At 39.0% G+C, this 26,161-nt stretch overlaps 1 protein-coding gene and 1 long non-coding RNA gene across 2 annotated transcripts in view; one reads left to right on the top strand and one right to left on the bottom strand.

Moving 5' to 3' along the window:
- TPH2 (tryptophan hydroxylase 2) overlaps positions 1–26,161 on the top strand; it is a 318,850-nt gene that overhangs the window by 261,524 nt on the left and 31,165 nt on the right. The gene's annotated exons all lie outside the window — the stretch shown is intronic.
- On the bottom strand, positions 15,898–25,737 carry LOC123787120 (uncharacterized). Its single transcript, XR_006778111.2, has 5 exons — positions 21,598–25,737; positions 21,142–21,372; positions 20,561–20,881; positions 17,291–17,420; positions 15,898–16,227 (listed from the first exon to the last, which is right to left on the bottom strand). It is a non-coding gene; the product is annotated as an uncharacterized LOC123787120 (long non-coding RNA).

The following is a 26,161-nucleotide window of genomic DNA, read 5'->3' as shown; positions in this document are numbered from 1 at the left end:
GGATACTGGGCTTGGTCTCATGACCCTGCAATCATGACCTAAGCCGAAATCAAGAGTCGGGTGCTCATATGACTGAGCCACCCAGGCACTCCAGACCTCTTTTATTTTTATATGCATATTTACTGTGCTAAAATTCCAAAATCAAAGAGAATGAAAACAATAACAAAACAAATACAATTCAAATTCAAATACAAATTCCAAAATCAGAGAATGAAAACAATAAAAAACAAAACTGAAAAGAGAATGAAAACAACAGCTCTCTTAATCTTTCGTCACTCATACACAACTAGACATTTATATTTTTAGATAAGTTAGAACTTTGTATGTTTCACTCACTGCAGATCAAGAATAAATAAACGGCTTTGATACTTTTAATATGGTTTGTGGGAACGTGCCTGAGACATGGGGGACGATTAATACACTTAATAATCTCACTAATACTGTTTTTGGAGAGGTCACGCAGGTCTCCAGCTCTCTGCGGCAGCTCTCTCTACAGAGCGCTGCATTCCGAATGCTGAAACACAGCACTTCCTGGAATGTAAAATAAAACCATTAGTTCTCTTTGACCCTATTCTGGGGTAATTTGACTAGAAATTAATAACTGTCAACTGGAGATATTTTGCTGGCACTAAGGCAAACTGATGTGTGATCCTCCTTCAGGTTACTCACAGCGCGGGGACCACATTTACATTCAAAGATTAAGTTACTGACTGGAGTGGGGAAAAGGATTTTAATTTGCAAAACAATTATTGCTTTTTCTGAGGTCATGAATTTGGTTTTCTAGATGTTTCAGATGTTTTTTAAAGTGCTGCCTCGCTCAATAGCTGAGTAAGAAGCAAAGCTAATGATACGGTTTCTGTGACTTTGTAATACCATGTTCGGTGTTTTACATTTGAACTCGGTTTTTAGAAAACATTTTCAAACAAAATTACTCGATGACTACAATATAAAACAGTAACGAGAAGCAACAACAAAAAAATCGATGGCAAATAATGTTTACTTATTTTCTTGAATGAGCGGTCATTTTCTTGAAATAAAAAAAAGAAATAGATTCTACAAGACAAATTTTAAATTGTGGTTGAAATGGTATTTCACTGTACTCTTCTTCCTCTCACATAATTTCTCTTCATCCTGCGCCTGGTCAAAGAATCAAACTCTTTTTTTTCTTTCTTCCCGCACATTCTCCTATGTTTCTAATTCCTGGCAGCGCTTGTCCCGAATCTCTAAACGCTTTGTAGGCATTGTTACTGGAAGAGGTGTATCTTTTCCCTTTTTAATCCCACCAAACTCTCATTTGTTGAGTGCCTTCTTTGTGTTAGGAGCCTCCCCTACATGACCTCACTTATCTCCCAACACTTTGAGGTGCTATTTTCATCTTTACATGAGAAAAATGAGGCTCACAGAGGTCTGGTAACTGCCAAAGGTCACCGAGCTAGTGATGGGAAGCATTGGAGCCAGCTTTGGTCCCTAAACTCATTGTGTACTTTTCTGCTGCCCTATTCAGCAGCTCTTTGCCCATCCTCAACTGTCCTCATCAAATTGTCCTGACGATCGTATAGTCTGGGATCCCGCAGCTAAATTATCAGGGCCCGTGAAAATTTAGATTAACGTCCGCGCATGAGGCAGCTTTGTTTTGTGTCTCCATCAAGAGCGTAAAAGGACAGGTGGAAATGTGCGTGTGGCACAGCAGTGCCCTGGAATTCATTTGATGGCGGCAGTGACACCTGAGTTCCCTGGGGGCCTCAGGGATGGTTGGACACTGACAATCTGGAAGGTAAGCAGTTGCCTTTGGACACAGGAGAGGATTGTGGTTGTGCTTATGGTTGAATTGTGAATCTTCCCCTCCAATTGCACTGTAGCCAGAAGGAGAAATTTGGAGGGGCAACAGATTTAGGTAGGAAAAAAAGTTTGGGCATTGCAGCAAGACATAGCTGAGTTTGCATCTCATCTCTGCTGTTATTTCCAAATGAAATGAGGCAAGTTAGTCCATACGAGTCTCTTTCCTTATTTGTAAAATGTGGATGGCAAAACTTAGCTCTCTGAATTGGCATGGGGATGAAATTAGGTTATAAAAAGGAGTAGGGAGTAGGCACTCAACAAATGTCAGCAGGCCTCATACTCCCCAGAAATCCAGGGGGGAGGGACAGCCAAGGAGCGACTACTTGGGTAGGTTTTGTACTTGATTCTGGGAGACGTCCAGGCTGGCGGCTTGGACTCAGGTGTAGCTGCTAACACGCCAGCTCTGCGGTGTTTTATCACACACCAAGCATTCTTTCATTATTCACGTGATTCTTACAAAATCTTCGCAGTAGGGGCCTGACGAGCAATTTATATATCTACTATTTAAGCTCCATTTAATGCAGATGAGGGGACTGATGCTCAGAGAGGTCACATAACTTAGGAAAAATCAGGGTTGTCAGGGAGAGACGCTAGGATAAAAGCCAGGTCTTCCTTCATCAGTGTCTTCATTAGGGGTCTGTCCTGAGAGGGGGGGACATGGTCACGGTGCAAGGCTTATGGCATTAAGATTGACTTGAACCCACAGTTGCTACTTCTCTCATTTTCCTTTGAAACGTGTCTTAAATAGGAAAACATGCCTTCTAATGGGCAACATAGAATACATTTTAGTGATATTTTTGTAAGCTTGACAATTTATGCTGATTGATTTGTTGTGTCACCAAAACAAGTATCATTTCTATATTTTCAGTTACCATTTGCATTTCCTGTAAGGTTTTATACCAGTCTAGTCACCTAATGAATTAAATTTGCATTTATTTCGCTTCAGAAAGGTGAGAGAATTTCCTATTATAAATAATTTAACTGAAAAAATTTACATAAATTGAAATCTTGGCATTTCATTTTAATGGTATTGGCCATGGAAAGTAAACAGCAACCTAACTTGATGATTTTTTTTTTTTTTTGTCATTGAAAAGATTTTAAGGTAGTGTCAGTTTTTTTCTTTTTTTTAAAGTAAGATTGTATTAAGGGCATTGTTCAGATGAGCATAAATTATAGTTTTCCGATTTCATTACACATACCATAAATGATTTCTTTCGGAATGTCTATTGGTGTGCACTGCTACCTTAAGTAAAGAAAATAGGAAGAGGATAATTTTTACTGGTAAGAAACAATTAAAAAAAAAAGCTCAAATGAAGGTGTAGGGAAGGTAGTCATATACACAGTATTTCTACTATTTCCCTGCTCAGGAAATCAGGCCTGGTAATGAACTTTGATTGTTCCGTTCAATTTCAGCTAGTAGCCATAATGAATCAAATTACTCTATAATCTCATTAATACTAGATAGCTCTCTTTCTAGCCTTTGGTTTCCTAAATAACTATCCATTCACATCTTGGTGAAGGACTTTCCCTAGTGCCTTTGGTAATTAATGGATGGTAGCATTCTTCAACAGCTACTCGAAAAGCCAAAGATCATTTACTGCATTTGGAAAAATCCGATGGATGTCTGACAGGACATGAGAGTTACTTGCATCTGTCAATCTCTTATTTGGTCATCAATGTACATACAACATGATCTCTGTAGGAGGAAGTAAGCCTTGTTAATCACTACGAAAATCAGAAATCGCTGTTCCATCATTCCAACTTAATGGCTGATTTTTATGCTGGAAGAACAGTGCATATACATTTAAAGTAGCAAGATCTCTGCCGATTCAACAGAATGCTAAGTGAAACAGAGATGCTTTCGTTGCACAATATAATGAATCAGAAACATGAGAAACATAAAAATTTTAAAAACATAAGCCTAAATGTCAGATTGCAGAACCACAGCAACTCAACTTCTTTTTACTATGTTTGATGGGAAAATGTTAGAACAAAATATTGGACTTACCTTGCAGAGACCCAGAATCAGATATACTCATTCCTCATTTGTTTCTGCATATTATCAAAATAAAATTTAAAATCAGTTTTAAATTTTAATTTCCTTTGTCTACAGCAAAGAATATGTATATGATTATGAGTCATGATACAGCTGAGTTCATGATTTAGCAATGGCAAAAAAGGTAGCCTACCTACATCAGTAACTCTGACTTTTAATTTCCTTCATAGATAAGTAATGAAATGATATTACGTATCTATTCAAATAAAGATTCCAAGGTGAGTATAGGCAATATAGGTACAGGAAAAAAAAAATGTGAAGTTACTCTATGTGTGATTGCGATTTTATGTCAATGAGATTTTAAAAGCAAATAATGGAAAAATTTACACTGTGGTTTCTGGATTGGGTATAATAAATTTGGTCAAACAAGTCTGATTAAAATTTGTCTTTTATGGCTCTATATAGTTATCAGTTCTGAGCCAAAGGAAATGCGAAGTTGGGGATGCTGTCACTTTGATACTCTTCTTCCAGCCTAAAATACTAAACACAATGGCTTGTCTCAGATTACAGATTCCTCCTTTTTCTTACATTCTCTTAATGCCTTGTTTGTCAATCTCCAATCGAACAGATCCCTTCCTAGGGCTGCTGTAACATTATCACTCACTGGGTATTTCAAGATGACAGATTTATTCTCTCACAACTCTGGAAACCAGAAGTCTGAAGTCGAGATGACAGCAGGATTTGTTTCTTCTGGAGGTTCTCATTCCATGCTTCTCTCCCAGCTTCTGGTGGCTGCTGGCAATCCTTGATGTTTCTTGGTTTACGGCTGCGTAACTCTGATCTCCGGCTCTGTCTTCACATGGCCTTTCCATTTATGTCTGTGGGTCTCAAATTCCCTTCTGCATTTTTCTTATAAGGACTTTCATCATTGGATTTAGGGTCTAGAATGACCTCATCCTGAGACCCATAATGTAGTTATATCTGCAAAGACCCTTTTCCCAAATAAGGTCACAGTCACAGGTACGAGGGGCTAGGACGTAGACATATCTTTTTGAGACCCCGTATTCAACCTACACACTCCCTAAGTGCCCTAGTTCCATGAATTGGTTCGAGTCTGACCCGCGTTTCCCAGATGGCAGAGAAATAAGAGAATTAGTGATAATGAAGTGAATTCTTCATAAAGTCAAATGAATTAAATATAGAAATGATCTTTTGTTCCAAGATTACTCCTTCCTGATTTCTTCTCACTCAAATGTGATGATAATAATAGAGATAATAATAATAATAAGTGGAGGTTCTTTGGGGGAGGCGGGAGGGCACATTTTGGTAAAGACCATACTAATGTAATAAAGCTCCTAATCTGATTTCTCTATTAGGACTTTTACTTGCCAGTAGCCAGAACTCCACCTATAAAAAAGTCACTAAATGCACATGTTCTCATGAAGCTCACATTGTAATGACTTACATTTTTTAACCTGGCCACCAAGGGGTGAGAATCATTCCAATCAGCTACAGTGAAAGACATTTTCAGAGAAGGATCCCAACTGGCTCAGCCTAGGTTATGTGCCTTGCCCACCCTTGAACCAATCACTGTGACTGTGAGCGAGGTTCTCTGATCAACCCAGCTTGGGTCCCATGCCTAGCACTGAGGTCCGCAGGATAGGCTTATTGCTAGCAGGAGGGAATGGAACCTGTATAAACAAAAGCAAAAGATATTTATGACCTTCTGCTACCGGGAGATTGAGCATTGCTAGAGGAAATTGCAACACTGTTTTTGTGCACTACAAATTCGTGATATTCAGTCTCAGGTCTTTACTGATGGTCTGTGGTCCTTTTGCTCATCTTCGTGTTGGTTTTGTGCATTGATTCACCGGCAGCAGGTTGAGATGTTTTGTTTAATGCTGGGGGAATAAAGATAAATAGTGCACAGACCCTTATCATCAATAATCATTCTTGTGGGCAAGAATGACTTTAAACATTTAGTTAAAATATAACATGGTTAACTACCCATGGTTAACGGGGTATGGGAAAAGCGCCATTTGCAGAGATGAAGAAATAACTAACCAACCCTAGAATAGGTTGAGATTCACAAACGAAACGAGAAGGATGGAGTGGGCCTTCCAGGCATAGATAATAAATGGCACGTAAAAAGGCAGGGGCGTTTCAAAGGGCACCACATGTCTGCAGATCAGTTTAGGGTGGCTAGGAAAAGGGTGTGTGGTGGGGAGAGTACAAAATGTGGCCAGGGGCTTGAGTGGAAGTTTTGCATGACTTGGATTGCATCTTTTAGCAAGCCTCTTAAAGGTCTTTGCAGCCTCCACATTCTCCTTTTTTAATCCTGAAGAGTTGTCATCGAGTTATTCTTCTTGAAGTTTGCTTTGGTCATGTCATCTTCCTGTTGAAAAGCTGACATAGGTGTCCATTTGAAGTGGCAAGGAAACTTGAATTTTTGGTGGGAGGGAGCACCACAGAAGACAATTTGTTGCTTTCTGACCAGTAAAAACAAATTCTGCCTGAGGTCCCAGTTGGGAAGCTTCTTTCCTTCAAGGGGCTGCTGATAACCTAGACAAGTTCTGTCTGTACAGCGAAGGGCAACTCACCCTTGATGGGTCTTAGATGACAGGGGTTTCTGGACTGCCCCAAACTCCTCACCAAGTCAGTGTAGTGATCTGAGAAACAAATTGGAAGAAGCAATGTGGGGTCACAGCAAATTGAAATATTCTTTCTTTTTTAAAAGATGTATTTATTTATTTTAGAGGGAGAGAGAGACAGAGAGCATGATCACAAGGGAAGGGGCAGGGGGAGAGGTAGAGAGAATCTCAAGCAGACTCCCCACTGAGTGTGGAGCCCGGGCCTCAAGCTCACCACCCTGAGATCATAATCCGAGCTGAAATCAAGAGTCAGACGCTTGACAGACTGAGCCACCCAGGTACCCTTGAAATAGTCTTATAATCTTCTTTAGTGGTGTAACAATTTCAAATATAATTAATCCACGTGGGAGGATCTGAGTTTAGCTGTAAAATCACAAAAGAGGCCAGATTATACAATATAGTCTCCTGAATTTGGTGATGATGTCATGGAAACTCAGCATTCAGAGGACATCTGGAGGTTTATTTTTCCTGGTTTTGCAACCCAAGTTTAACAACTCTGAATTTTGTGGAAACTGGGATATTCTGGCTGGTAAAGCTTATTCACAGTTGACTTAAATGCTCAAAGCAAATAAAGCAGGCAGAGAGGAGCATCTATTCCCAATACTTTTCAAGGACAACTTTAAATGTTGGGCTCCGATGCTTGTCTGTATTAATCCAGGTTATAGTCTGTTTAGTTGGACTAGATAAAAAATTGTTCAACTTTTTTTTTCTAAAAGGATGAATCATTTTTAGCCTCAAATTATAGATGTGTTAGTTTAATATCTGTCTGCCTTTTTAATCCGTATAATCAGACATATGAACTCTGCAATACATATATAAAATATTTTACTTTTTCTCCAATTATTGAGTTCAAACATACTCAGTTGAATGGCCTTCTTCATCCCTTACCTACAATTGGAGAAGTTCTGTTGTTTTCTAGTCCTTCGCAGGTTTACAGAATTCAGTTTAAAGTTTCTATCTCACATCTAGCTCGAAGCACTACCCGTCTTCTAACTCACCCTTGACCAGGGAGGGAGGCTTGCTAGGGAATGGGAGGAGCCTATCCTTTGCTTTCCCCTCTTTTTGGGGGCCACTGTGTATCCTTTAGGGTGTTGAGGTCTGGCAAGAAAAATGAGAGAAGATATTAAATAGCACTACTCAATAGTACTACTATGGCCCTTTTATAGTTGATAACTTCTGTATGACAGGCACGCAAAGCCTGGCCTCCCCATAGGATGTACATGTTTGTTCTTCAGGGCCCCATGGGAGAGTCTCCACTGCATCCTCCCTGACATGGGAGATGGGCTCCTGCAAGACTTCTTCCAAGTCTCATCAGCCTTGGGTCCAGTGGTGCACCCTGTAGCCTCTCATTGCTTGGTTTCCCTTGTCCATCAGACACCCCATTAGTTGTCTTCTAGGGTGTTCCCTCCCACCCCAAACTCAAGGATTCAAATGGAAGTGTGCTGGCTAGCCCACTAACCCCTCTCCCCAATTTCACACTGTTTTACTTTAATTTACTCCAATTCCTTCCCCTGGTCCACCCAGGCAACTTCATATGCTACATAAGTGTTTAGCCAATCAAGAATTGAGGGGGTAGTCTATTTTCTTTGCAGGCACTTCCCATCCTTACAAGTGGCTTTCATCTCTATCATACTCAAAGGCCCCTTTGATAATAAATACTTCGTATATCCTCTTTTTTTTTTAAATCATGAAATAAAATTCAGAGATAATAAAATACCATAAAAGAAAATATTTTAACTTTTAAAAGAACATAATTTAAGAACAATTTAACACTATAAAATAAAAGGAAAAGAAAAAGAATGCAATTTATAATAAAATAACAGACTATATATTAATATGTAAGTGCTCAGGCATGACTGTATTGGAAAACATAATGAAGTAGTCAGATGCTTGCAGTTACTTATGATGAGTCCATGGATTTAAGATAAAGAAGCCGGAAGTCATTCTGTATATACGAAAGAAAATTAAAGGGCAGAGAGCCGGTGGACCCTAATTAAAACGAGCAGAATGATAAGTAATAATAACCTGGCTTCTATGTAAATGATAAGGAAAAAAGGAAAGAACCTTAACCAAGGTAGGGATAACGATGCCATGGCAAATTACAAACTGTCAAAATGGAGAAAATTAAGAATTAGCAAATGATCAAATAACACAGAAAACATACTTCCTGACTTGAAATGCCACCACATGTGCAAGCATATATTCAGTAGTTTAATGTCTAGCAAGACATGTGAAAGATATGAAGGTGTAAAACAAATCTTCATTGCGTGGGATTCTCCTGGGCATTAAGCATGTCTGGCACCCCTGCCTCTTTCCCATCAAATGCCTGTAGTGCCCCATAAACACAGTAATTACAAAAACGAAACCTCTCAAATTTCCAAAATGCTCCCTAGGGGATGGTTCCTCCCTTGTGGGACAAGGTTTAAAAACATTTCTTTTGAAACATTAAGCCAGACCATCTCATTGGTGCATCCCAGTATGAACTGTTTTGTTTTGCCACATTAAGCTTTAGCATGATGTCACTGGCCTACCCTGAAACTCAACACTACATTTTCTACAAATAAGTATTGGGGATATCATTTATGTTACACAGGGTCTTCTGTGCAGACTAACAGGATATGTTTATTTCTGATCCAATACTGGGATACTCCAGCTTCTCCTGAGTACTATTCACCTTGAGTCATGTGTCTAACCATGTTTCTTTGTGTTGGGCAAATGAAAGCTTCGATTTCTGACCTGTGTCCAGCAAGTTGGCAGAATGACATAGAATGCCTTGTATGTACTAGCTGTATTCTTGATTTCTAGTTTATTTTCTGCCTTCTTTCCCCTTTTGGTTTTGTCATTTCATGTGTTTATCTTTTTAAAAATATTTTTTCCCTGTTGGGACAAAATAACTCAAAACTTCCAGTTTTAAGTTTACGGACTGAAAACATGCCTTGATTTCTTCTTCCTTGCACCAAACCCTGGCATCAATATATAAAACTATATCCTGTTCATAACTGTGGTTGCAAATAAGAAGGGTTCCTGTGGTGGACAAGGACTATGAGGAGAGAAAGGCATTAAAAAGCCTGGGGCCTTTGTAGGTGATATCTACCCAAGAAAGCATGATAGGATGTAGAGCCCAGGGATAAGGGGCGTGGTACCCTGGGGAGGACAGCTGCTCACATTGCTCTTTCAGTATCTTCGTATCATCTCATATTCCATACCAATTTGCTCCACATCACCAATTGGACTTTGGTGAATACAAAATATTATTTTTGCTTGGAACCTGGTATTGAAGCATCAGGGTCATATGGTTCCCCAGTGGAGGGTTGTGCAGAGATTACTGTTCAGATGTGGTAATAAGATCTGTATTCTAAGGCAACAGTAGTGTTCTCTGTAGGTTTTCATCACACTGACGGTTCCCCTGAATTGCCATCATGAGCTGCTCAAAGATAGCAATCAATAAGCTATCCTTCAGTAACAACAAAATTAGCTGCTAGCATATAGCTTCATACTAATGAGTAATTTGCAGCATATGCATCCTATAAATCACCTTAAAATATTGAAGTGGGTTATAAAGAATCTCAATGGTGTGATTATTAGTCATATCTCTCCACTAATGCAACTACATATCATGGTTACACTTTAGTCATTTTCCTCCCTCTTCTTTTTAAAATCCTTATTAGCCAACTCAGCATTTCATCATTTAATTTTAATGTTTATTCTAACAGTGTTATTTATTAACAGTGAGTATAAGTAATTTTAGGTTTACTTTGAAATTAATAATTTGCACTGAGCTTAAGTCAACTTTCTTATTCTTGAAGCGTTGGTAACTCCTGATTCTGCAAGAAGTTCTGCAGAGAAATACACCTCTTCCTAGTGAATAATAATATAATAGTATGCTGTCTGTCATATACTAAAGTGATGCAATTGACCAACTGTCAGGAAGTGTTCTCTGAAATCTTTTCTAGTGATCATGCTGAATCACTCTGCTGACTGTAGTTAGGGAGGCAGTCTGTTGTAGAAAGAATTTTCTCTCCGTGAAGTTAATTGGCTCAGGTAGGAATGAATGTGCAACTTTAGCCTCATAAGCGTCATACCTTCTAATCAAGTGAATTGCTAAAGTAGTATTTATTACTATTATGTATAATAACCTATTGTTTACTAAAAGCCTGATGCCAACTGCTTTCTGCATAGTGTTAATTTGTCTCCAACTGTCTCGGGAATTAGGGAAGAGCCAGCGGAGAGATAGAAGAAAGCTGGGAAACAGAAACGGGTAATGGGATAAAGTATAAATTAGCTTCAAATATAGGCATTGAAATTCATTCAAAAGATTTTTGTCCTGCTTTAAAGAAAATGTTGTGTTTGTTTCCTTGTATGAAAGGTGAGTGATTAAGCACTTAATGTGGTGATATTTGAAAACACAGCTGTATTGTTTCTTGTGTTTATAAGAAGCATGCCATTCCTCCTTGGTAGGTGGGAGATGAGTTATTGCCTCCCTAGAGAGCTCAGGAACGTGGATAGTTTCTTTTGTGGTCTTTGGGTTTGGAGCTTGGCCATCTGATTGTCCAGTACTTCATGATGCACCACAAAGGAAAGGATCAGAGAAAGAAAGGCTGGGCTGTCGTTGTTCTGTATTGTGTTCTGTATTCTGTTTGGTATTGTTTTGTCCGGGGAGGAGCAGAGAAGTGAAAGCTTAACTTTTGGGAAGGCAGGAGAATTCCTCGGAGAAGAAGGGGCCGAAGGCAGACTGCCCTTTCGGGTGGCGGACGCCAGGTCTCACCAGAACACAGAGCCTAGGCAGTGCCGTAGCTCATCAGTGACGTCTGTGTGGCTGTCAGGGAGGGCTGTGCACCAAGGTTGTCCTATGGGGACCACAGCTGAAGTGGGCAGTGAGGACATGGATACTACCTGTGGAGAGGTCCTCCTTTGCACGTGGAGGAGCGTGATGAGTGTCTCAACTGTGACCAAGATCTGTCCTCCCTTATTTCCTTGGGATTCCATAAGCTCAGGCGAGCTCAGCATTCTGCAATCCTCCTAAGGGAAGAAAGGGAGCCATTTAAAATGAGTGACATTGCTGACCATAGCAATCGGGGGGCCAGAGGTAGACATGATGTGACATAATAAGAAGGGTGACATTTCATCGCACTTTGGGTATGAGGTGCTCTGGTTATATTAGTATGCACACCTTACCCTGTTCACTGCAGAGAGTTTCTTTTTTTTTTTTTAAAGATTTTATTTATTTATTCGACAGAGATAGAGACAGCCAGCGAGAGAGGGAACACAAGCAGGGGGAGTGGGAGAGGAAGAAGCAGGCTCATAGCGGAGGAGCCTGATGTGGGGCTCGATCCCAGAATGCCGGGATCACGCCCTGAGCCGAAGGCAGACGCTTAATGACTGTGCCACCCAGGCGCCCCTGCAGAGAGTTTCTAAACGGATTAGTGTTATTCCTCGCTGTTCAGATCTTTATTTTCTTTAAATTACTGTACGTACAAAATTGTAGAAAGTCTTTTTATTTTGTGGAAACTCTAAAATAGGTCCAACTGATTTTTAACTGCAGTGTGTTTGAACTGACAGTTATGTTAATAAACATTGTATTAATAAAATAGAAACTACTTCTAATTAGTAGAAATTCAAGTTACAATCTTTAATTTATCATGTAAAATAAATAGACTGTAAACATCATTGCTGATTTGTGAATTTCCTGGGACCAACGAGTAATTGTTTGACTTACTGTTGTAAAGAATGTACCCGTGACAAAGAGAATTATCATTTAAATATGCTGAGGCTTGCATACTTGAGGATGTCCTGGACTTGGTAGAAGCTATTTAAAAGTACTCTAAAATGCATGACAAACATAACCTCTGATTGAATTGGCACATGATTCAGAAACTACAGATTTTTCTTATGATTCTATCAGGGAATAATTAGCTGAAAGGATGAGCTTGGTGCCTAAGATTAATGGTAACATCAATAAGCTATTTGAACTCAATAGGCTAAAAATGAACACATGGAACACAGCAATTAAGCACAGTTGGTTTAAATAAAGCGCCCTTAGTTGCCAGGAAAATTACCCACTGTGTTTATGTTTTCATTGGGAAATATTTCTTGGGATTGGGGCAACCAAAGCATTTCAAAAACAATAGGAACAATAAGCAAGTTAAAAATACTTCAGAAAGAAAGAAAGAGAAAGAAGGAAGCCTTCTGGCTATTACTATCTTAAATTCTTAGTAGAATAACAGAGTGGATATTAAGAGAAAAAGTATTATATATGTATGAAGAGAATAGTGGAAGCCTGGGAGATAAACAGCATGGACTTATACAGAACACAGTATAGCAGACATACTCAATTTCATTCCTTTGATCAAATTACAAAGTGGATGAAGGGAACTCAGTAGATATATCTGGACTTCACTAAATCATTTGTTTTATGCCTTTTGAAAGCTTACTCAAAATTTTAATTAAAATTAGCTTAACTAGTTACAATGACACATTGCCTAAAATAAACTCATAAATAAAAAAGAGAGATCAGATTTAGCAGCCATCTATGAGTTGAGAAAGAGGGAAACGAAAAGCTCCAGAATGAGCACTGGAGGAACAATTGGTCCCTAAAGACAGTGAGAACCATTAAAAGAGCAGAGAGGTGAGATGCTAAAATGGTGTTATAGAACAGAATGGACTTCTCAGATATTACAACTCAACGTTCGTTTTGTGGGATCTGGAGAAAAATGGGTATTTTTACAATGTAAGAAATGACAGAGATTCTGTCGGTTTCTAGCTGTGCTAGCAAGAGGATCTTCTGGCCTGCCATCACCTGATAGTTTTGTTCCTAGAAAATGAGCCTCAGGTCCTAAATAGTCTGAAAACTGCAATAATAAAACCCTATTTCCTCTAGAAGGTTTAATAAATATTGCCTTAGATCCTATCTAGGTTTTAGTCATTAATAATGGTCTTTGTGCTCTCATTATCAATAACCCTACCATTAGCATAGTGCTTCCATACATTCATATCATCCTTATTACCCCTATTATGATAAAGAAAGCAGCTGTTGTAACAGTTGCTCCATTTTTTTTCTTATATGAATACGTTGGCACCCAGACATGATCCTGCTGTAACAGATAATCTCTGTTTTGCAAAACATGTTTTGCAATTTATCAATCACATCATATCCAATTCAGAATATGGAAATTCACACTGTCACATAAAAACTGTATATAGAAGTAAATTGTTTAACAACACACCCCAAATGCATGTCATTCAGGGTAACTGGCTATAATTTTCATTAACTGCCACTAGATGGTGAAATCCTATGACAACACAGTATAGTGACATTCAAACAAATTCTGGAGCTCCCCACTCAGAGCCCTAAGCTTTTCCCTGGAGTGTCTGATTGCAAAAGCTCTCAGAGCACCCTAGTAGAAAGACCCGCTGACCTTGTCAGGGCAGGGAGATGCATTTTCCTTCTGCTCTCCTTGCTATAAAATTCCCCCCAATCCCCAACATATGCTTATAAAAGTTGGCTGTGCTTTATAAACTGCCAAAGCTTATAAACCAGAAAATATGGTAATGTGTTAAACAGATATGTAGTCTTTCCCCTCCAGTAGCACAAAATTCTTTTTAAGGCAAACATACTGTTACTATGAATCATGATTCTGTTTTCATCTCTCTATAGAAATGTAATTGAAAAATAACACACTGGGGTTATTTTAGGACTAAGAATTAACATAAATTGTGAAAAGAAAACGAGTAACAGAAATGATATTGTCATTTTTGGAATTTGGACATTTATCAACACTTAGAAGTCAGAACTCTGTTGTTCCCAAAGAATTAATTCACATACGAGGCAGCATTTCAGCAGATTAAAAGTTTTAACTGTATTTTGAGAAAAAAATTGAAAGTCCATAAAAATATGTGTATATGTCTATTTGACAACCAAGAACAAACATGAAAATTAAGAAGAAAAACATGAAAACACAAAGCAAAATAAAACAAAATATTTCATGTTTCACTATGTCATTGAGATGCCCACAATCTGTGAGATCAGGTTTTTAATGGCTTCAGCATTTATTTACTTTTTTCCCCCCACTCAAATCAGATAGTTGCAACAGTCTGATGTGCATAGTCAACTTCCAAGGTCATAGAGGTGGAATATATTATTCAGTATGTACAATATTTACTTGCCCAAGGAAATCCTGGGGCACTTGGGTGGCTCCATTGGTTTAGTATCCAACTCTTGGTTTCAGCTCAGGTCATGGTCTCAGGGTCATGAGACTGAGCCCCGCATTGGGCTCTGTACTGGGCTTGGAGCCTGCTTAAGATTCTCTCTCCCTCTCCCTCTGACCCTCCCCCCACCTCACTCTCTCTCCCTCTTCCTCTCCCCTCCCGCCTCCCCCCAAAAGAAAGCCTCTCTTTTGGAGGAACATCAAGTATGAAGAGAGTTCTGTTGTATACAACAGTCTGGGAAACCCGACTCATGTTCCCATCTAGAGTGAAGTGTGGCCCATGATACCATTCCTGGCTTAGATGCTTTTGTGTCATCAAACCAGATGGATGGTTTTCTTGAAGTCCAGACAAATGCAAGACATAGAATCTCTAGGGAAAGCAACTTGTTAAGGTCTGTAGATCATTACTTCTGAAAAACCTGTAAGTTTTCTTGGGCCACAAGACCTTGTGTATAGGAAAAGTTTAGCTTAGGGGCGCCGGGGTGGCTCAGTCTGTTGAACGCCAGACTCTTGGTTTTGGCTCAGGTCATGATCTTGCAGTTGTGAGTTCGAGCCCCATGTCGGGCCCTGTGCTCAGTGCGGAGTCTCTTCAGATTCTCTCTCCCTCTCACTCGCTCTCTGTCTCAAATAAATAAATAAAACCTTAAAAAAAAAAAGGATATGTTTATCTTAGATTTGGTCACTTCCTTAGTGAACATGCCGCTCAGAATTAAGGTGGTAGATTACATCTGACTTGGGATGCATCCCTTATATTTAAGAATTAAATGGTGTGGAAACTGGAATGAGGCTATGGGGTGATGGCAGGGATTTATGATCATGTAGTCAGAAGTGGGGTTCAATTTTACTGCCATAGAAGAGCTTTATTTTGTGTACGTGAGCTGATTAATGTGTTTGTTACTTAGGCCAAGGTAGACCTCAAGACCTGGCCTAAGCAGCAGCCATTACCGGAAAGAAAGAACCTCTGTTTTTCTACTGAGGAATAAAAAGAATTCGTAAGCTATCACTGGCTGCCTGGTAGGGACTTATCTTAAAATATACCTGGGATTTTGGTTTTATTCAGGTATGGTGAGGCCAACAGTTCAGGAGATGATTGCCTTTGCAAGGATAGTTTGTTACAGTTCCCGAGAAGAGACGGGACGCCATGCTGAGCAAGGCCACATGAATAAGCACCAGGGCCAATAAGAAGCAAGGGGAGAGCATGGGCAAGAGTCTCAACTGTGGGTTTCCAAGGAAGGAATGAGTGAGGCAGGGTCAGCGGCTGAGCAGGTTTTGGATTAGTATGAATAATTTGGTGGACTCTGGGCTCTGGGGCTGGTCTCTAGTTGTCTAGTACCTGGTCCTACGATGATTAGGGCAGAGGAATATTGCCTTCTGATGTGTAAAAGCCAAACAGCAGAGACGGTTCTGAGTTTGGGTTCTGGATTGGCGAATGTGCATGTGAGAGATGTTCCTCCTGGACAGTAATTTGCTATCTCTAAGAGTCGGCTGGCCCTGGAGGGGCAGTCTCTCCCCAGATGTGAGGCCCCAGACATCAGAGCTTCAGGAATAAGAAAATAAAGAAATATAGTTAATATAGGACTCTGGAATGAGAAGAGTCTAGATAGTAAAAAATTTCAGAACCTGGCCCCAGTATCCTCTTTGCTATTATCCTAACATACTAGGGAAGGTTCTGCCTCAGGGCCTTTGCATTTGCTATTCCTTTTGCCTAAGCTCTCCAAACATCTCTCCATAGCTTCCTCCCTTATTTCCTTCACATCTTTATCTAAATAACACTGTTAGAGTAAATCTTTCCTCGACCATTCTACATAAAGTTGCACCCTTCTCAACAGTCCCTCTACCTTCCCTGCTTTATTCTTCTTGATCACACCACTCCATAACATGCATTTTACTGTTTATTATTGTCTCTCCCCCATAACTAGAATGCAAACTCTATAAAAGCAGTATTTTAAAAAAATATTTTGTTCACTGCTGCATCTCCATTATCTCGAACAATGCCTGTGCATAGTAGGTACTTAATAAATGTTAGTTGAATGAATTAATTAATGAATGGGCAGTGATGTTCAACATGAAACTGAAAGCTGCTTTCTGGTCTCCTGAAACCTCCAGTAACACCCTGTTGGACACACAACCTTGGGAATGGTGCTTTGGACAATGAACTGGGAATAGTGTCCAATTGGGGATGAAAGGGTACAGGGAGAAGACAGTAGCTCCAGGAGGAGAAACCATGGGTAGGGATCAAGAAATAGGCAAGAGTAAGAATTCAGAGTAAAACTGAAGAGTGACAGGTAATCCAGAAGAACTATAGGCAACTCTGTTCCAGTTCTTAGGGGGCCAAAGAGAGGGTTGGATTTCCCCAGGTGCGTGGCAGGGGCAATCAAATAATTTAATCTGAATATTCAACAAATAGAGTGACTCTGATGGCTGGAGTGCTGGAATACCTATGCATTACAATGACATTGGAAGACAGTCGTAGGTAGAAGAACATTTAAAGAGCACTATATTTAATAATAAGAAGCAAATTTCTAAAGTAAGTGCAATTCATACAAGAAAGAAAGCACCCTGAGTTTTGTCCAAGAGTGAGGAGACAAGGTCAATCTTACTGTCATTCTTGGTTCTTCCTTGATGATCTCCGTGCATTTCACTGATACATAAGAAACACAAAACCTCAGCACAAAATTTCCCATCGTCTGTGAGTCAACAGTGCAAGGACACGTACAATAACGCAGCAGCCTTTAGATAAATAAAAACACTGCTATTGTTTCTAAGTGCTTGGCAAAGTTATTCTCTTTAACGCATTTTCAAGATTCCACTTTGCAGATATTTTTTCCCAGTCAATGCAATACTGGCTTTGTTTTGTCACCTAATTTTTCAGTCACCTACTTCTAGCTGATAATAAAAGAAATGAATAATATCCCGAGCGTATATGCAATTCTGTGTTTGCATTACCAATGGCAGGAACTACTTGTATATAATAATAGTAGACCATTTCTCTAAAGTGAGGATAATTTAAGTTATTTTTATTTGTGATATGACAAGTCTACTGTATACCTACAGAACCAGAAAACACTGAATTTTATTATAAAGCTTTCTGATGAGATACAGTAGACTTCAAACACATTTTAGTATAAGTGAATAAAAGAAAATTTTTTTCTGTAAGTGAGACAGAGAAAATATTTAAATGTCGAATAAAGCCATGTAATTTTTATGTTCACGGCTTTGTCAAGAAGATGTTATCTTCTCAGCAGCATCATGTTATCAAAGATGCAAACCTTAAATCAACAGCTGTTACACCTCCAGCAAGTTATGAATTTTTCCTGATTTATAGCAATCATTCTTTTTATTTCTTTTCTCAGTCAAGCAGGGAAATTAAGGTTATTTTCATGTAAAAGATACACACATTGTGGCTTAGCATTGCACATAATCCACATCTCTTACCTTTTAAATTAAATTGCTGTTGAATTGAATGTGATCTGAGGGCTCTTTTTGATTAATACCTGAAATATTGTTAGTAAATAGCAGGTAGAGACAACATTATTTACATAAAAATAAGGAGAAGATAACACAGACATAATAATAGGAATAATTTTTATGATTTTCATGATTTGTATTGATATATCCAAACAAAATGAAGATAAAAGCTAAAGAGATTTGTGTTAGTAGAGGAGAGAAATGCTACTTTTATTTTTGTTGGTTTTAGGTGTTATTTAGAAAAAATCAACTTGGCCTCAAATAGATTAGAGGTTACCTTTTGGTGAATTTTGGTAAACAATACTTTGAAATTACAATCCACTTCTTAACAAGCTAAAAGTGACCTTGTGGTTCCTAAAATTGTTTGCCTAAATTAAAAGTAACTAACATTTGTTAAGCAATTATAATGCATTGTTTATTGTGTTACAATGTTTTCTATAGAGCACCTACTATAATACTGATAATTCTGCAGAGCTAAATACTGTTACAGTTTCTAGTTACTGATGAGGGAATTGGATTGGGAACAAGGTCTTAGATTGTGGAACAAGAATTTAAATCCAGGCTGTTTGACTCATCAGAAGGAAGTCTCAACAGATGGAACTCTTAACATTATGTAACACAGACTCCTGATTACAGAGAAGAGTCTCTCTGGGGAATTCAAGCATCCTCTGGTAGCAGCAACCAATGTAGAAATCGTCATGTTCTTGATAGGGTTATTTTGCTGATACATTTATGGGTTAACGAGGTTTATTTTGTTTATCCCATGTACACTATGGCAGTGTCCACTATGTGCCAGGCACTGTAGCACTTTATAAACGTTAAACGTATGAGATACGTACTATTATTATTCCTCAGTAATAATACTGAGTACTATTATGAAACGGGTACTATTATCCCATTTCATGAATGAGAAAACCAAGGCATGGTTTAAATAACTTTCACAAGGAAACATAGCTAATAAATTATATAGGTTTGACATAAAGAATTTGAAAACTTTTGTTTGGTTTTTTTTTTTTTTTTTTTGAGAGAGAGAGAGAGAGAGAGCACAAGTGGGGGTGGGTAGGGCGGAGAGAGAAGGGGAGGGAGATGAAATCTTAAGCAGACTGCATGCCCAACATGGAGCCCAACGCGGGGCTCAGTCTCATGACCCTGAGATCATGACCTGAGCCAAAATCAAGAGTCAGGTGCTTAACCACCTGATCTACCCAAGCGCCCCTTGACATAAAGAATTTGGCCTAATAGTACACACCCTTATCCACACTACACTAAGGCTGCCTGTCTGTATCATCGGCTATTGCTTACTCAGTGGCTTACAAGCGTATACTTTTCTTGCCCACAAATCTTTAGGTTAACTAACCGTGGTTTGTCTGATCTACCAAGGGCTCAGCTGCATCACTCTGCCTCCAACTGTGGGTCAGATGGCCTTTGCCCCAGGCTGTGGGTTAGGTTCAGGCTGTGGACCTTGGGCTGAAGGGCAGCAGCCATCCAAGGCATCTTCTCAGATGTCCAGCAGAGTGCTGCCACCAAGACCCAAATTACACAAGCATATTTAAGGCCTCTACTCAGTCACATCTGCTAACATGCCATTGGCCAGAGCACATCAGTCCTGCAACAGGTATATCCTTCCCACAGCGGGAGGAAGTGGGTAGTGAATGTTTTCTGAATAGCAATCCAATTAATGTCTCTCTACCCTAGTTACCACTCAACCAGGTTTAGGAGTAGGGCTGTGTATTAATTGAGATTACTTTAGCTACTAAATTAGATATGTCCCCAAATGTCAATTGTTTAACATAATAGTATTTGTTTCTCATGCACATTGCATTTGGGCAGTGTTTTACTTGTTCATTTATGGGGCCAACAAGGTCCTAACCAAGCATGCTGCCTCTGGCCTCCTCTGCGATCTCAGAGACCTCTTCGTTCAGCCAGCAGACCCAGAAGAAGAATGGTGGATTGGGCATGACAGCTTGCTGGGGACCAAATCTGGAAGTCGCATGCATTCCTTCTCCACATTCTGTTGGCTAGAACTCAGTCACCCGGAGGCTCCTAACTCCAAGAAAGGCTGGAGATAAAATAGAATTGTGAACTCAGAAAGAAGGATAAATGGATTTGGTGAGAGCATCTAGCCAGTCTTTGTCATGGAGGGTGACGTACTTTTGTAAGCAAAGGTGTTCAAGTGAGTGTACAGCAAAGCCTGGGTGTTTGGGCTTGTACTTCATGGTACCACAATACAGCCCGAACCAGGAAGACTTGGATATATTTAGTCTCTTTCTAAAATGAAGATAAGATCTTAGTATAAAATCACAGCCTTATGATAATGGAGATGAGAAAGTCTTGGCATTTTGGGGAGCTGAGTGGGCAGAGCGGTCCCGTGAAAAGAGGAAGCCATCTCTACTTATTCTTACCTCTAGCTTGTCCTGTAAAAATGAGCCTGGAGTGTGAAAGCCCAGAGTCTCCGCCAGAACAAAGCAGTCAATACGTACAAATGGGAAGTTTTGAAGTCCCTAAGCAGAATATGAGTCTTCTGAGGAAAATATTTTGTGATGGCATGATTTCCCTGAAGCCATTTAGAACAGACATTTCTCTTTGGTTTTATGAAAGTGTACTGCGGCTTTGCGGGGTTTCAGGAAAAGTCACATCTTCCCAATTAATCTTCACTGCTTTTGAGGACGATGACCAGTTAAAACTCTCCATCATTACTTAACCTCCTGATTTTCCTCTTCTTTCTGTGTATTTTTAAAAATAAAATTACTCATAAAAGACAGGTGGAAGATGAAAGATTAAATCTATTTTTCTATGGTGCCAAATCGAACTCAATTTTGAGGCACAGTTGTAGCTCTACTAAGAAAACAAGTATTCAGTTAAAGATGTTATTCATGATATGACTCACCAATTACTAATACAATTATTACAACACTTGTTGCAATGAGTAGTTCAGTTACATTACAGCAAAATTACGGTGAAATACAAAATTGGTATTTCTTACCTTTTCATTTCAGGGATTGGAAGCACCTCGATCGCATCTTGGAGCTGTCAGTTTTCAATCATTATTGATGTCAGATGTATTATTGACTGATAAAAGCTAGGTTTTCCTTGCTCCTTTAAGACACTTAGAAGAGTTGTTTTTGTATCCTGCTTTGTGACAAGTACTTTTTGTGTCAAAAACATATTATGTCACGGTGTAAATCACGGCTGCAGCCTCTGCATGCATGCTTTTCTAAAAGGAGACAAAAGCTGTTAGATTCTTTTAAAGTGAAAAGCCCATAAAACAAAACAAAATGAAAAAAATAGTTACACGTCATCCACAACATTGTAGTTTCAGTTCATAGCATTGGCTTTCCATGAGGTAGATGGCAAATTTAATCTGGAATATGGATGAGGCACTTTTGTGTCAACAATGTAATAATAACGATAACATTAATTATGAAAATTCGTGGTTTACCTGATTTTGTTATTTTCCTGGGAATTTTTATATCTTGTACCTTAACACAAGAAATCTTGCAGTGTCGTCAAAACTTAGGTGTTTTTTGGTTTTTGGTTTTTTTGAGTTGGTGTTTGTTTGGTTTAGGTGGTCCCGAGAAATGCTCCTTTATTTTCTATCTCTTTCCTCTTTTAGGTAAAATTGTTGGTTCATGGGAAAGAACTGTTCTCCACGTTGAAGCAGCTGGTGCCTCGATATTCATATTTTTAAGCTGAAATAGTGCAGTGAGATCATTGTGGATAGAGAAGAAGGAAATAAATCAGCTTGTGAGATATTATCATTCACTTTACGTCGTGAAAAACAAATACAGCTGTCATATTCCAACATTCACCATAGATAAATTGAAAGTATATATCACTATTTAACACAGTGAAAAAGAGAGACTATCAATGACTATGGGACGTACAGTATTTTGGTAATGTGTCTTATTAAAGTAAAGTAAATTGGCTACTGGATGGTAAAATTGCAAAGAGCTTATCAAAGTGCTGAATCAGAGATTCAGTGGATAGAGAAAAGTCTTATGCATTTAGAAGTGAACAATGTATTGTGTTTATTAATCTCTGGAGTAGGTTATAGCATTATGCAGCATTTTGTTTATTTTTTTTTTAAAGATTTTATTTATTTGTGAGAGAGAGAGAGAGAGAAGAGAACGCACAAGCAGGGGGAGTGGCAGAGGGAGAAGCAGGCTTCCTGCTGAGCAGGGGGCCTGATGTGGGGCTCCATCCCAGGACCCTGAGATCATGACCTGAGCCAAAGGCAGCTGCTTAACCGATTGAGCCACCCAAGCATCCCATTATGCAGCATTTTAAAAACATAAAAAGATAGTAAAGTGGACTTTTTATATTTTGTTTTCTCACCTCTTTTCTTTTGGGTAAAGGACTTGGTTTCTGCTGAGGACGTACCTCTCTTTCCCTCTTTTCTGTTCACCTGAGAACAGTTGTTGTCATTTTGTGATAGGAATCTGCGTTTTTGATCACAGGGACTGCTAGTGGGTGGAATGGGGGAGGGGGGCAGCATAGCATTTCCTGCTCTTTCCAAAATGCGTGTGATTCAAGCTGAGACCAATAGAAGTCAGTCCTTCCTGGGATTTATTTATTTATTCGTCTTAACTGCAGCTGGGAGAATTTCCAGTCAGTCTGCAATAGGAGAGAGTAAGGCCAAAATACAGCAGGAACAGAGAAGAGAGGAGAGGATTTTGTCTCTTTTTGAATTCTTGTGTCTAGGTTCTAAAAATCCCAGAAGCTGTGCGCTAAGCTTTTGTCCTTCATCCCTCCGAGACTCCACAGTATCCCCACAGCATATACTTTTTCAGTATAATTATCTACATTTATTTGAATCAGGAAAATATTTAAATGAAAACTCCAGCATCTTTTAAGACTAGGATCATGCATTCTATTTAGATAATAAGGCATGTTGGAAATGTTTTATAGAATATTTGTTTTTCAAGGCTCCCAAAGATAAATTTGTATTTCATTTTACTTGATATCTAGTGGGGAAAACAAGTTTCTAGGCACTCATTTGTGTGTTCATTTATTAATAAACATTTATTGAGAACTGCTTTATACTAGATACTGTTTTAGGTGGTAGGGATACAATATTGAAAATAAAATAGGCAATATGTCTGCCTTCATGGAACTTACATAGCTAGTGCAGAATGCAGATAGCAAACACAATAAATAAGAAAGAAATGTAGTAAAGCAGGAAGTGAAAAGAACCATTAAGAAAAGAACCCCAGGGGCCCCTGGGTGGCTTGACTTAGTCGGTTGAGCCGTCTGCCTTCTGCTCAGGTCATGATGGGATGGCTCCCCTCTCAGCAGGGAGTCTGCTTCTCCGTCTCCCTCTGCCTCTCCCCCCCACTTGTGCACTCTCTCTCTTGCTCTCTCTCTCACTAATTAATAAATAAAATCTTAAGAAAAACCCCATTAAACAAGGAGAGGTTAAGTGTGCTGTGGTGAGGCTATAATTTTAAATCAGATTTTAGAGAGTCCTCAAGGAGAAGTTGAGATAGAGCAGACTTGACAGAGATGAAGCAGTGATCCATGAATAGGGTGACCATGTAACTTACTATCCAAATAGGGAAGCTTTTAATATTGTGCCTGTCATTCTGCGATAGCAGGCACAAATGAGGACTCTCTCAGACAAACCTGGCATGTGGTCATCCTGGCTATGTGGGGATCTGGAAGCAGAGACTCCCAGGTAGAGAAGAGAGCAAGTGCAAGGGCCCTGAGGCAGGAGTGTGCAGGGCTGGTTTAAGGCCCAGCAAAAAGGCATCCTGGCTAGAGCCAGATGAGCAAGAGAGAGAGCAGGAGGGAGAGTAGAAACCCAAGCATTTCATTAGGGGCCCTGAAGGCCATGGTAAACACCTTGGCATTCACTTTGAGTAAAATGTGGAATCATCTGAAAGTTTTCTAACAGGAATGACATGATCTAATTTGTGTTTTAAAAGGATAATAAGGTGTAGGTAGTTAAGAATAGAAGTAGGGATTTCACTTAGAGGCTATTGTAACAAGCCAGATGAGAAGAGGTGGTGTATGGTACTGAGCACTGGGCCACTGGGCAATGGTAGCAGCAGTGGTGAGAAAGTGGTTGGATCAAGGTAAAACCTAAAATACTTGTGGATTGGAAGGTGCAGTGTGAGAAAGAGAGATGTATCAGGGATGATTCCAGGATGGTTGGCTGGAGTAACAGAAGGTTGCAGTTGCTATGTCCTGAGATGGGAAAGATACTAAAGGGACCAGGTTGAGGGGAAAAGATGAATGAACTATTGGACGTGATAAGTTTTAGAAGTCTGTCAGATAGCCAAAGTAATTTCCCCAAATAAAATCAAGACACTCTCATCAGAAAGAGAGAAAAATGTGTTGAACTGGTCAAGTCTGAGGACTTCTCGTAATAACTGTCTGGAAAAGGAAATGAAGTTTGTCTGTCATGACTTATTTTTAGTGAGCCTAAGCTAGGATCCTAGTAGTATTTCTTTTCTAAATTCTCCAAATCCACTCCTTCAATAATTAGGTGTAAGGTCTTGCCATACTTTTCAGAAACTTTGTTTTTTTGAAGATTGGAATTACTTTTGCATGTGTTCCATACTCCAAAATTTCTTGCAGTGCTTTGGGGAGTATGTAATTGTAACTCTCGTAAAATCTCTATATTCTTTTAAAAACTTCTCACCTGGAGCTTCTGTTTTCTTAAAGTTTCTTTTACGCTATTTTTCATTTTAAAACCACTTATTCGTTCTGTTTTATTTTAAAAGTATTAAGTGTGCATTGAAGAATATTCGGCAAATACATGTGCACAGCAAGAAAGAAAATGAAAATCTTACACCTAGAAATGACAACTGTTAACATTTCAGTGTATATCCTTCCCATGTTATTTCTATGCACATACACATAGTGTGTGTGTGTCTTTGTGTCTATCTATCTGTTTCAAGTGGAATTATATTGTACATTGTGTGTTGGTGTATGTAACGTCATCTCCTTGACAGAGAAAATAGAGGCATAATAACAATTAGATAGTCCCATGTTCTCACTGACATCTGTTAACCTTTTGCCATCTGCCCACAGAGGGCTTATTGCTTCCTTATTTTTGCTCCAAATAACTAAAAAAAAAAAAAAAAAAAAAAAATCAAGTTTATTTTTGCATTACTTTTCAGACATCTCAATTCAATCTAGAATTTATCCATTACCACAATTTTTAAGTGATCTAAGCCACTCTCTTTTATCTCTTCGTCCTTCATTGTCTACTTAGAGCGATCGCTGCTGGTTCTGCATATTGAACACGTAGTTTGTCCCTTTCTTCCTAAAAGGATTCCTGTGTGGTTGAATTATTTCAATCCTACCCGAAACTCCCCTTATACATGCAATCATGTGCATAATCCATTTAACTTGTTTTTTTTAATTTTTTAAGTTAATGTACAATTCACTTCGTGGGTGTGTGTGCAGGCAGTACCAAAGATTTTACCTCATATATGGATAGGTGGTAACACCACTACAGTCCGAATTCAGAACAGTTCCTTCACTCCAAAAAACTTCATCGTGCCATCCCTTTGTAGTTACAGCCTCACCCTACCCACACCCCCCGGCAATCACTGTCTAGTCTCTGTCAATATCATTTTATCTTTTTGAGACTGTCTTAGCAATGTAATCTTACAGTGTGCAGCGTTTTGAGACTGGCGTTCTTCATTCAGCATAATGCTTTTGAAATTCATCCAAGTTGTGTATGTGACCATACTTTGTTCCTTTTTATGCCGAGTAGTATTTACTATAATGATGAACCACAGTTTGTTTATTGACTCACCTGTTGAAGGACGTCTGGATTGTTTCCAATTTTTGGTGATCATTTATAGAGCTGTAGTAAACATTTGTGCACAAGTATTTTTGTGAACATAGTTTTCATTTCCCTGGGGGAAATACTAAGGAGTAGAATAGATAGTCATATAGTAAGTATATTATTTAACATAAGAAATCACCAAACCATTTTCCAGAGTGACTGGATCATGCATGGCCATCAGGAGTTTATGACTCCCCATTGT

This window comes from Ursus americanus, chromosome 17 (assembly GCF_024610735.1).
Source record: "Ursus americanus isolate L20-20 chromosome 17, mUrsAme1.1.p, whole genome shotgun sequence".
In the NCBI taxonomy this organism is placed as follows: Eukaryota; Metazoa; Chordata; class Mammalia; order Carnivora; family Ursidae; genus Ursus; species Ursus americanus.
This window is presented reverse-complemented; position numbering and strand designations above follow the sequence as displayed.